An 11,338-nucleotide genomic window follows, 5' to 3' on the forward strand; every position below is an offset into this window, starting at 1 on the left:
CTGTGTCTTGCAAGAAACACCTACACAGGAATTCAGAGCAACGTAACTAAGTCCATGACATCTAAGTTTGCATCAAAACTACAGTTGCTGTGTTATTTAAGTAGTAGTCTCTTAACATATGAATAAGACCAGTAGTCTACCCAGTGTAGTAAAGTGTGTTGTTTGAAATATTAACTGTGATTTATTGTGTACTGCGTAAGAAATTCTCCACATTACCTTTCTCTTGACAGCCACTTTATCAGTAACAGTCAGAATGCACATCACTTCTAGAAAATACGATTAGAGCTTCTACTGATCTTCGAAAGAAGAAAGGATTACAAAAGACTGTGAAGTCTTTTTATGGCCATAGGATGTAAATGAGGTCAGTCTCAAATAAAGCAGAATATAATTTATGGGTACATCTAAGTGATATCAAAAGTCTTTGGTTAAATAGAATTACAGTGAAGAAGAGACTTGCAGCCAACAAAATACTATTAATAACATAGTTAAGTACACTTGGTGAAATTCTTCTCTGCTGAGGTAAAAATGGCAGACTACCCTTTGGTTTTCATTTGGACAGTGTTTCACTTTAATGCTGAATCCAGCAATTTAGGGAAGAGAAACTTAAAAGATAGCTAATTTGGAAAAAGACAAAAAACTGTATGAAGCATTACCCAGGAGGACGAAGTTGAACTCTGTTTAACCCAGGATCTTGTGTAATTGGGATCCCATTACAGAGGACTGTACAGATTTCTGCTTTCCGTAAACCTCCCTAGGCTTGCACAGAAAAGTGTTTGCATGCTGTGTTAGGGTCTTCTTCAGTAACATCTGCAGTGGTTTAGTTGTTTATTGTTCTGAAAATACAGGTCTCTCTTTAGCAATCTTATAAACAATTTGGAAATACTGTGCCGTTGCTAATCACCTGTGCATTGGTCACATGCTGATCACATGCGTTGGTCAGGAATTTGACATGAGGTGGTTTACAATCTATGTTACATTTTGGAGAAATTTGAAGTTACAAGCAAAATGACAGCCCTAGGAAATGAAGGCCTTTGTTATGGGTGTAAAGGACTTGTCATATTTTACTGCCATGTAATTCATTCTGAATCACAAAACACAGAGATCCTTCCTATTTTGCACAAAGTATTTCCCCACATTCTAGTATTGAGTGAAGTCAGGAGAAAAGCATAACTGATGTTTTCTTCACTACACGGAGCTTGTTTCATTGCAGAAAATGAAATAACAATGTCTCAGAAGAATTAGAAAACCTGTTTGTGGGCTGGTCAAAGCGAACAGACATTTGGTTCAGATTCATGAAGTACCAGATCAGGTCATGATGTTTTATCAAAACTGGTCTCCTGCTGACAGTCTTAAAGACTAGTGAGAACTACTCCTCATCCGGTCCCTCCAAAACAGCTGATGTATGTTGGTGGGGTTCTTTTCTGTACCCACCACTACCAGACTGATATTTTTATGACTTCTCATTTCAATTGGAAATATCTGTGCAGGATGTACTTCTGTAAACTTTTTTCCTAGTGAAAAAGCTCACAAGGCAAGTTACAGACATCAAGCTTCTTGCTGAAACTGGAAAAATGAGATTTGACTTCAAACTCTCTCCTTTATTATAAGCAAGATGACATAAGGTACAAAAGGTGCCTGTAGTGAAGCGCATGATTGAGCAGGCCTTCTCTTGGCTGAAAGGATTATGCAACCCAGCATATAGAGGTTTATTGTTAGCACTGGTACCAATTGCCAGCAGATGCAGAGCTTCTGGAGAAGTCTTAAGAAGTGTTCAGGAGGACAGTACATTTTTGGATAGTTGCTTATGCTCACTTTTATGTATCCCATTTTCTGAATGGATGTCTCCTGTAACTTACTGAATCCCATTTCTTTTGGAGTATTTCCATCACAATGAGATTCCTCTTACCAGTAAAGGTGCTTTCCACAACACAGATTGGTAGTTTCTTAAAAGCCAAATTTCATATGTTTTTAAAATTTAACAGCATGTAGGAATAAGTAAATCCCACTAATTCTGAAAGACTCTCACCCAGTGCAAAAAGATGTGCGTTTTTTTGTTTGTTTTTGCTTGTTTTGTGTGTGTGTGGGTTTTTTGGTTTTGTTTGTTTGTTTGTTTGTTTTTCCTGGCTGTTCAGATAATAAATTATCTGTGCTGGTAGCTCAGACTTCTGATGGAATGCAGCTACGGCTACCTTAGCTTCAGCCTTTGCAAAAGACCAGCCTTTCTCTGTAAAAAGTCATCTCCAACCTGTTAATTTGTGTGCTGGGCAGGGCTTACTGTTAAATGCTGCATGCAACATGCAGTGTGCAGGGAGATGATCAGAGACAGCACCATGTTCAGTCTGTAAGATCATGGAAATTCAGCAAACTGCAAACTGAATGTGAAATGAGAAACCAAGACAACACGGTTGGTATGAAGAAAAGTGAACAGTTCCTACTTTTACCATGGGTGTCTGAGTGAAAATCATTTTGCTTTATGACTAAGAATGTTCCTTTCAGGTGTTTGAGAGAGGAATGTGAAATTCAGCAGTAGAAAGATGAATCGGAGTCTGCTGCGGTTAGTTTGTAAATTCCCACTGCATAGTGTAAGGTAACAATATACCAAACCTGAATTCCTCCACATTGAGGAGGCCCAACAACACCACCAAGGCAAGCTTATTTCTGCATGTCTTGAAATCATGGATCAATTTCCTTGTAAAGAAAGAGATAAAAGGTTATGGGAGAGTAAATGAATCACAGAGAAACAAATATAGTCTGGTGGCTATGAAAGTGGATTATTGTGGGCTGCTTGCTAAATGGCAGTAGATTTTTGTGGAAAATAATCCTTGTGAATAAAAACATGAAAGGTATTTAAGAGAAGGATTTGAAGTGTATAAAGATGATACTAATTAGATCAGCCACTTGGCTTAAAAATGCAGGGCATGTGTCCTTTAAATGTATAAACTTCTAACATTCACAATTAAAGTATTTCTATTAATGCTGTGTTAGTTGGTGCAAGAGATGACTAAATAAATTTTAGCAGGCTTAAAATCTAACTACTAATTCAGGTGTTAGTGACCACAATCCCTGGAAGTTTGGAAAATACAGATGATTTTCATGTAGATAAGTACAGCATAGAGACACTCAAGTGAAAAGTACGTAAAAGAAATACTTCATTAAAGAAAACTTCAGGAGGGTAGTACAAAAAAGAAGGTTTCCAAATACTGGAAAACTACTTTCAGTGTGTTAGATTAATAACTATTGATTGTCTTCTTTTATGTCAATCTAAAACTGTATGACTTTTTCTTTTTTGGTTGTGTCGTGAAGCACTACGTTTTGCAGTATAACAAGAGAGCCTTGCTTCAATAAATATTAAACCTTTAATGTTTTTGAACCATTTTGTCCTCAAATTTTACTGTTGATTCTGCCTCAGTCTCCTCATTTTTTGTTATCCCAAGCCCTCCCCAAGAAAAGGTGGAAGACTTGACAGTTGGAAGTTGGTGCTAGGTCCAGAAGAATTATTTTGCTAGCTAAAATGAGAACCAGATGTCACTTACATACTATGTCTTGTCCTCTAGCACTAAGCTGCAAGATGCTTGTATATTTTAACCTGAAAGTTACTAGAAACCAGGGGTTGCATCTCTGAGCAGCCCAAGTGTAAAGGGGGAAGTTTTCCACATTTCTCACACCTCACTCCAGTCCAGAAATGAGACATGTCTACTTTCCTGGGGGATCCTGATTCAAAAGCTGTTCTCAAACCATACTTGAACATGTGCCATTGCACGAAAGGGCATGTACCAGGACAGACAGGGAAAGGGACATGATGAGTTGTTGCCTTCAGACAGAATAAGAACGCATATCCTTCTTCTATAAATTACTCTACATTTTATTCCTAACCTGTTTACTGTAGGATAAGGAAATGGTCATTGTGTCAGGGCTGAGACACAGTTATCGCTAGCCAGGTATGTACTCTTTGTTTTCCACTAGAGCTGCTTTGTGGAATCATTTTTGCTAAAATGGTGGAGGCACTAGAAAAACAAGATACTGCAATACTCCGCCGTTCATGACTGAAACATTGCGTCATCTGCCTTTGATCTGTGTTTGGTGTGGGTTGTGCTGGGCAAAACACACAAAACTCTTTCTTGCCCATTACATTTGTTTTGCTATTGGCAGTATTTACTGTCCCAAGTCCTCAAATAGCTACATAACAAACAGTCTTTTGTACAATGCCATACTTTGCTTTCTCATCTGTTCTTGTTTTCATGCCAGCTTGTCTGAAACATATAGGGGTTTTTATTGCTCTTATCAGATATGCCTGGCATGAGTATGAGGCAACAACATCCCTTCCTCTTACATAGCAATATTTTAACCTGCTCAGTGAGGGAAAAGACAATGTTTGCTTGAAATGCAGGTGCACGTGGCGTGGCTGAGACTGCGTGACAGCTCTGTAGGATTTCGGTGGGAACCTGAAGTGCATTCAGAACTCATGGCACTGGAAGTCAGGGAGATGCAGCAAAATCATTTATCACCTCTTCAGGGCATGGATTCCTGAATTTGGGTGTTACAAACAAATAAAAAGTAAACTTCACTGACTAGATATGTTATTCCAGGCTAGGGCTGGGTGATTGATTCACCTTTGTCATGCTGACTGAATGGGAGGAACTGCTGCCTGAACAAGGTCTAGAAACTAGTCTGACTGAAACAGAACTACTTCCTGCAAACCGAACCAAAAACTGCCCTCAGATTTATTTAGTTCTCCCTCAAGCCAAATATTTTACATATCACTCACTAACATCTCTTGTTATTGCTACATTAATTAACCCAATTCCTTTTTCTTTTTAACTTCTTAAATCAGGTTCCATTAAAAAAAAAAAAAAAAAAAGCAGCAAAGCATTTTCAAAACTGAAAGTGTTCTGTTTTGAAAAAGGGGAACATATGTGGGCCTTTTCCAAATGGAATACAAGCTGAAAAGCAATTTGTTGTGGTTTTAAAAATCCTCCTTTGTTGTTTTTTTTTAAGATACATTTTGATAAATCTGACCATGACTTGTAAATAGCTTTTCTCTGTGTGTTACTTCTTTCTCCAGTGAAGTGACAATTTATTTGAATGTTTTGCCCAGCTCTGTTCCAGCCACTTGCTTGCCACATGCAGAGTTGAAATCCACTTAAGTATTATCTGTGGTTCCTTGTTCCTTGTATGTCATGAAGAACAAGAAACAAGAAATCATATTAGTTATTACTGATTTTCTGCAAAAGCCTAGCCTAAACTTATCCGCTGAACCCCTCCTACTTGTATGTACTGTTCTGAGCTGGATTGTTACTGTTCCTGCTCCACAGTACTTAAGAAGATGCTCAGGCAGTCTGTTGATCACTAGGGAAACCCCTAGATTTCCTTTCCTATTATTCATGGGAATTTCCCAGTCTCCTGCAGAAAAACAAGGATCAAAGTGTTTTACATGCTGTTGGATGTCTCCTGATCCTTCATCATACTTAAAAGTTTAAAGGAGTGACCATAAATAGAATTATTGAAACAACAGAAGTGGGAGGAACACAAGCATATTTTACAAACTGTTTTATTAGAATAACATTCGGCAGCTTAAGGCTTTAGTTTTTACCATGCAACAGGGAGTGCCTGAAAACAAACAAACAAAAAAGTGAATCTGTAGTTTTATAACTGTACTTCTTCTAGCAAGATAATTGGGAGGTAAAGAATAACATTAGCGAGATGTCTTAAACCAAAATCAATCAGAGAGAAGCCTGAGTGTGCCATTTGAAATCTACCAGTCATCTGTGTGAGCAGCCTGATTAAGCACAAAGTATTCAACAACATACTCCATACCTGGAAGTGTTCAAGGCCAAGCTGGGTGGGGCTTTGAGCAACCTGATCTAGTGGAAAATTCCCTAAAACGTAGCAGAAAAGAATGCCATACTCAGAAAAGATATTTTCACATGCAGTGGGTAATTGCTAGTTTGCTTTCCAACAGCAGGAATGTTGGAAATGCTGAGTTCCAATCATTGCTGTCAAGGAAAGTGTGTCTGTCTTAGAAATACTAGGGTGGAAAAGAAAGTAGGCATGAACTTTGCCAAAACATAACTTGCATACCATTAACCAGTCCATGATATTTCTGGATTTCAATTTAATTACCTATTCAACCTTGTATTTGAGACAGGAATTAGTTACAGTAAGTGTAAATTAACATCTAAATTAATAAATGTACCAGCGTTTTTACAATCCAGTAGGGATGGGAACACTTTCGGGCAAAATGCAGGTGTACAACTTATTTGCTTATGCATTTAGAACAAAAATTAAATAATGATGAAAGAAGTCCATTTCTAATTAAGGTGTGATGTGAATGGGACTGACCACATCTCCAAAAATAAGCATGTATATAGTACTATGTTGTACTCCCTGCTTCAAACTTGGCCTTTTCTCAGTGAGTCTCATAGTATTTTGGTCTCAAGTTAAAAACTAATAAGCCCTGCATGCATACATACATAATTGATCATAACCATTATCTTTCAGTTTTTGAGCAGTGTGAGGATGCTGTCTGAGAACAGTACAAAAACTCACTTGATTGACCTTAAATAACACATACATGTCAGTAATCATACATAATCTTTAAAACATGAGGGATTTGAAAATGAAAGAAAAATAGCGACCTTGACTCTAGATGAAAATCTGTCTTCATAAGGGCTGAATCTACGGCAGTCTGCTTGAAATATACATAGTTTAATGTTACAAAACAAATGCTTGCTTACATATTTAGGATTAAAAGTAGCAAATATTAAGTGACCATTTTTGGGGAACATTTTTACGAGCAGAGTTAACCTTAGCTTCCACATTGAATGGAGTTAATAATAGGATGAGCTTTTTTCTCTTATATTTGACTCCCAAGTTCTCTATGTTTAAATAAGAAAAGATTAAAGTTCTGTGCTCAAGTATTAGTGGAATTACAGAGGAGCTACTTGTATATACCTAGGGAATGCAACAGTTTAAAATAATGCAAATTCATTATTTAATTATTTAATCTAACTGCAAAAAAATCTTGTTTGTACATTCATCATGCACTTTCCTATTTGGGTTGGTGCTCTCTTCTCTTATGTGCAGCAATGCTGTTTCCTGGTGCACCTCTATCAACAAAGGAAATAAACCCAGAAGATATGAATTACAGTGTGATTTTGAGCCTTCCCGTGCCTTTGTTCAAGACTGCTTGGGACAGAGATGTCTAAGAAATCAAACTACATAACATATTCCAGGCTATGGAGAAATACCTGAATGAGTTACCTCAAGTGCCTCTACCCAGAAGTACCACAGAAGCAAGGGTCTCTGTGCTTTGATTCATTTCCCTTCCTAACAGAGTCATTTAGAACCTAAGCTAGCTGTTCTAATACAGTAATGATGCTGTAGGTCTGCTTTTCATTGTGGCACCCTCTGAGGCCAGTGTAGTGAACAGCAGTGATATTACCACACTTGTTATCTGCTGCGAGAGGGACTACAGCTGAGAAAAGGCCTCAATTATGCTGTAATGATGGTTGCTGTAACAAATGCACATACGACATACGTGGCTTGTGTGAGACTTAACTGTGAAATATGCACGTGTTCATATTTTGTTGTAATGCATAGTCTTCAGAAGTTATAGAAACAAACCTCCTTGCTTCTTTTTGCCCAAGTAATACAAACAAAGGGGAGAAAAAAGTCTTATCCTTAAAGCAAAAGTGTCATCGAGGCCAGTCTGGACAGTAAGCACAAAGCTTAGCAAGGCACAGCTGTTGAAGCCTGGCAGCTGCCTGATTCACTAAAAGGTAAGCACTAAAACTGTCACAGCATTGTACCTAGTTTCCCAGAAAGATGGGTTCCAGGATGTGTCATTTATCATAATCCAGGTTGTTACTCTTTGTCCTGATGAACAATATAGTATCAGAGTTGGTAGCTACTCCTGCCACCTTTCTACCTGACCCACAGTGGTGGGACAGTGGTTTACGGGGCTGTTACTCCATGTGTTTTCCAAACGCCAACACTAGTTGTTTCCCCTAAACCTTCAAAAAAAAAAAAAAAAAAAAATCAGCCTGGTCTTGGCTTGGAAATCCCAGAAATGGTTAAAAGAGTGATGTGATGTGATAATGTGTGTGTGCCTGCATCTGTGTGTTTTAATCCCCACACGTTATTTATGTGCTTAGCTAATGACTATTTTATCCGTTAGTCCCTGGTAATAATTATGCAGGCGCATGCCTTTCCTTTCCTGTTTTCCCCAAACACCCACACGGAACTGGAGGACAGCTGATCTGAGGGCACGTTAATGATATTTACAGAAGACAGGACAGATGTTAGTTGTGCTGGTTTCAATCAAGAGAGCACTCTCCATACAAGGGGCTCTAATGCAAGTTGCCTCCTTGAGTTACATGACAGGGCTTGTGCGCACGTATCTTTGCCAGCCTGGGACCTGCCTTTCCAGAAATGTCTCTCTAATATAATGTTTTCTGCACACCATGCTGAATGTAATGGTAATACACACTCAAGGCTTGATTCTGCTCATACCTGAGAAAAACATACGTAACTTCATTTGTGAGAGAAAAATCTGTAGGCATGCTTGTGTCTGAAAGCTAGAAATGGAGGATTTTTCACTCTGGTTTTATAGTGCTGAGGGTGTTACGGCTTTCGTGGTTAGGTTTTTTTTTTGTTTTTCAGCAAGCAGCGTAGAAACTGCAGGAAGACATGCAGGTTGCAGTGTAGATTAATGCGAAATAGACACTTAGCTTGCATTCTTGTTGCATCTTTCCTTAGGGTGCAGCTTTTTTTAAAGAGGAGCTGATGCAGTCCTAAGTGCTTGTAAAAATCCATTCCCTGTAACTCAAGGCACCCACTTGGACTAGTAAAATCAACTGGCTGATTTCCTTGTGTAGGTAACGAGTTGGGGAAGACAGGCATTTCCATCAAGTGATCTCAAGCTGAAGCTTGATGCCTCTGAGTACGAGGGGAGCCCCAGGGAGACAAGTTTCTTAGCAGTCTTAGTGTAAGTACTTAGCTTGCATGAAGTAACTCAGTGGGTGTGTAAACCAAGGTGAAATGACTGCCACTCACCCAATTACTCATCACAGGATATATTTGTACTGTCTTACAGTAGGACTGCCACAGGGCAACTAAGATGATTAAGGGAGTGGAGCGTCTCCCTTATGAGGAAAGACTGAGGGAGCTGGGTCTCTATAGTTTGGAGAAGAGGAGATTGAGGGGTGACCTTATTAGTGTATATAAATATATAAAGGGGGAGTGTCACGAGGATGGAGCCAGGCTCTTCTCAGTGGCAAACAATGATAGGACAAGGGGCAATGGGTACAAACTGGAACACAAGAAGTTCCACTTAAACTTGAGAAGAAACTTCTTCTCAGTGAGGGTGACAGAACACTGGAACAGGCTGCCCAGGGAGGTTGTGGAGTCTCCTTCTCTGGAGACATTCAAAACCCGCCTGGACACGTTCCTGTGTAACCTTATCTAGGTGTTCCTGCTCCAGCAGGAGGATTGGACTAGATGATCTTTTGAGGTCCCTTCCAATCTCCAGCATACTGTGATACTGTGACTGTAACTGGCACTGCCTTGTGGCCAAACATTTCAGGTTTTTTTGGAAGACATGCTGTGCTTAGAGGTTTTCCTCAAGCCTTACTTTCTGCAAAAGGGACAGTGTGACATAATCCTTTTTTTTTTTTCCTGTTTAGTTAATTTCTAGAAAGAAAAGGATAATTTCAGTTTTTCATGATTGATTTGGAAGGCCTCTTAATATTTGAAAGATAAGAGCTGCCAGCTAATGCACTGTGAATACTGCACAGCTTCACATCGCCTTGCAGCCTGATATGCTGCCAACACCTCATCCCACCTCTGCCAAATGGCCCTGAGTACCTCCTGCAAAACTCTGCAAGCTCTCATCCCAAGGCTGGATCAGCCCAGGACCACAATAAGAATCTGGCTGGTTCCTCCAGAAGCATTCTCTGCTGCTCAAAGGCCCCTGAAGGAAGTGATGGAGAGAGATGGACAGAGATTAAAGCACAGATAGGTCCTGAGCAGTGGCTCACTATTGCTAGCACAGTAGCTGGCACATCTGTACTTTCTTTAGCATCTTCACAGACTTCTGTGCAGTTGTCTTGTAAACTGCAGGGCATCACCTTCTGGTTGTGCAGTGGCGGGGCTGGATGACAGCTCCAGACAAGAGGCCAGGGCATTGCCTCTAGTGCCCATGAAACACAGTGGCCAGCAGTTGGGTCAGATGGGGTTTGGTTTGGTTTTGCTCCTATGTGTATCTTGCACTGGCCGGCATGCTGAGGGCTCCCTCCCCTGTTCCCACACACAGTGGCCTCCCACATGCCTGTGCCAGGAGCCTCAAAGGGTGGTTAATTCCCCACCTGCTTGTGGTCAAAAGGTGAGCTGTACTGAGGCCAGGGCCTGTGCCAGCTGATTTCAACCCTCATGCTGTTTGCACAGCCTCTCTCGGTACTCTAGGGTTAAACTCCATCCATGAGTGCTACTTGAATGAGATAATTGTTCTGGACCTCAAGAGGAGGTGAAGTAAACTGCTATAAGGAGAGGAGGCTAAAGGCTGTGCAGCTGGTTCCCCTGACAGCATCCACCAATGGTGTTAGCAACCACAGTCAGTTTATATCTCTAATACTAAGGACATGGTGAGCTTTAGGGTTAGATTTTTGGTAAGATAAAGGGCATGAATCTCGGTAATTTATTTTAGTTTTAGAAGGTGAAGTCTGAGTAAGCTTGGAAAGCAATGCGATTTGATCATAGCACACTTGGAATTGGAAGTTGTTGGTGTCTTGTTGGAGGAGGTGACTATGCCAAGATGTTAGTAAGCCACTTTAGGAAGATGGAAGGCATGAAGGGGAGAGCAGGTTCCACCTACATTTCCTACTAAAAATCTGTTTCCTTATTTTTCACTTTTCCAGTTGAGTAGGTATGGTAGGTAAACTCTAATGCTGGGATTACAGTCTGGGTTACTGAAGTGCTCTGAAAAGTAGAGGCAGCCCTAATTCAGGACTGTTTCTAGTTAAGATTACTGAGCAATAGCCAGACCTGGGCTGAAATAGGTCACTGTAGGTGAACTGTATCTCCTTTGAAAGGGAAGACCATGAGGAGATGCAAGAAAGGGCTGGAAGGTATCCTGGTGATGGTGATGGTGATGTGGTGAGAGCAGGAGAGCCATATCCCATTTAAGGCCCTTAACAGATAACTGTGTTCCCTGATGGAGTTAATAGCTTCCTTGGTGGGTTAAGCCTGCGGTAGGTTTAGAAATGGGAAAAAACCAGGCAGATAGTATATGATGTGTTTGAAAAGCTGGACCCAGGTGTTTTTAGGGGTGGCACCACAGAAG

Source organism: Neopsephotus bourkii, unplaced genomic scaffold, assembly GCF_033783945.1.
Source record: "Neopsephotus bourkii isolate Nb327-2 ecotype Australia unplaced genomic scaffold, CSIRO-AGI_Nbou_v1 NB_1814, whole genome shotgun sequence".
NCBI classification, from domain to species: Eukaryota; Metazoa; Chordata; class Aves; order Psittaciformes; family Psittacidae; genus Neopsephotus; species Neopsephotus bourkii.